The sequence below is a fragment of the Phaseolus vulgaris genome, chromosome 3 (assembly GCF_000499845.2).
Source record: "Phaseolus vulgaris cultivar G19833 chromosome 3, P. vulgaris v2.0, whole genome shotgun sequence".
Lineage (NCBI taxonomy): Eukaryota > Viridiplantae > Streptophyta > Magnoliopsida > Fabales > Fabaceae > Phaseolus > Phaseolus vulgaris.
The window spans coordinates 45873183-45875323 of record NC_023757.2 but is presented as its reverse complement, the minus strand read 5'-3'; the positions used below and the strand labels follow the sequence as shown (position 1 = coordinate 45875323).

The window sequence follows — 2141 nt, the reverse complement described above, 5'->3', positions numbered from 1 at the left end:
TTACATATTTTATCATTGATACGTACGTCTTAAAATAAGATATTTATTCAGCTATCGAATAATTAAATCTTTAAACTTAGATAAAATGTAACCAGTAATTTATAAGCAAATAATCTGGATATTCATGATAATAATAATAATAAACAGTTATACCATATCCAACTACAAATCACTATTAACAGTAAAATTATTAACTTCAAACATACCACGTATAAATATTTTACAAATATGAGTATTAAACTTTTTTTAAAATGTGTAAAACAAAATGCAGAAAATGATATTTTTTTTATTCAAAATAACTCTTTAAACAAAAAACAATTTACTTTACACTGATTAAAATTTTTTATATTTCTCTTATTTTTTGTTTTCAATATATTCAACCAAACATGCCATCTCAGTCTTCAATGCATATAGAGGACAATTTACTGTTTCTTTAGGGTTTCATTAAATTAACTTATATATATATATAAATATAAATTATTTGAATTTTTTTCTATTAAGTTATAATCAGATATCACATAGAATATTTAGGAGTAAACCCTGTGACCATCTTCTTCACCTTTCACCGAATGAACACACACCATAAAAAGGACAAATAACACAGGAGAAGGGCGAAAAGAAAGAAAATTTCCACTGTATTCAGTTTCATCTTTTTTAAAACTGAAACTTTTTGGCACAAGCACTATAACTCAACAAGGTAGGGTGATATACAAAAGGAAAGAAAACCAAAACCCTTGATTCCAAAGAAAAAGAAATAGGAAAAGCAAACCCGAAAATTTGAGCCATTTTGTTGAGAGGAACCTCCACTGTAAGCACCCACACTTCATCACGTATAACACATTTACAGCTACATTCACAAAACTCCCCTGTACCTTCCATTCCTCTCTCTGCACCCCTATTTGTGGAAAGAAAAAGTATCTTTCTTTTGGGTCACAGTTTTTTTCTTAAAAGCGTTTTCTTTCCTTTCCGGGAATACTGCCTCAGTTCCGTTCGTTCGAGGAATCCTATGTACCTGTTCATCTAAGCCGCCGCAACTGCCCCCGTACGGAACGAGTAGCCTTGCGCCTTGTTTGGCGACGTGGATTTTCTTTGTTCCTTATTCCTCAAAGCTTTCATCGATGAAGAAAGGTTCATGTTCTTCTCTTTGGCTTCGTCTATCTCTATTTGTTCTTGCCTGCACTCCTGGCTACAAAACGGCGTGTCCCCTCTGCAACAAACAATTCTAAACCCAATCAGATCTAATTCACAACGGAAAGGGTCTTAGGGTAACCCAAAAAAAAATTAAAAAAATGATTTTTGCAAGAAAGGGTGTTGGTGGCGGTGGCTGACCTATACATGAAGATGTCTCTGTTGTCCCCGAGTGACTTTTTACAGAGGAAACAAGCGGCGAGGAAGTGAGAGTGGTGGTCTTCGAATCTGGTGTCGTGGAATCTCTTAGATCTCGGTGAGAAAACGGGAAGGGTGTTCCTTAATCCGGTTGTGGAGTATGAGGTGGCGTAACCGATGGTCATGGACCTAGATACGAAATTGTTGGCTCGATGGCAGGCATCCATGTCGGTTAAGGAAGCCAAACCGTGGTCTTGTTCCAAGTAAGAAGGTCTCGATGGGGTGGTAGACCTGGAGGAGCACATGAATTTGATTTAAGGTTTGGTTTAGGAAGTGATGGTGAAAGAAGGGGTGGGAAGTGTAGAAGAATGTGGAAGGAGATGGTTTTATAAATAGGGTTGATGGGAGGAATGGAGGAAGATACGGTTTGGTATTTGGAATGGAAGACCAAAGAGAGAGAGAGAGAGAAAGAAACAGCGGCAGGTTTGGTTCAAGGAATCCTTGAGAGTGAATCTATTGGCTGAAACTACCTGCATCAAGACCGTTCAATTTTGTAATTTTTTTAGAAATTGTATGATTGGGGGCGATAGGCAGTTGCCACCAGAGTTAGTGTAAATTACAATATGACTTTCACTTCAAGCTGCAGGGCGTCTAATAATTTCACTGCTATTAACTTTTCACCACTTCTTGTTCTTCAGGCCATCTTAATTACATCTATTTACTTTTAGATATTAAAAATTAGTTTTCAATTTTAAGATAAATTACTCTATAAATTTCTATTATGATCAAACCAATTTCAATATATGTTTATATGG

At 35.8% G+C, this 2141-nt stretch overlaps 1 pseudogene; it reads right to left on the bottom strand.

Annotated features, from left to right (window-relative positions):
- Positions 1-610: 610 nt before the first annotated feature.
- On the bottom strand, positions 611-1769 carry LOC137808148 (FCS-Like Zinc finger 2-like; annotated as a pseudogene).
- Between the last annotated feature and the right edge of the window lie 372 nt (positions 1770-2141).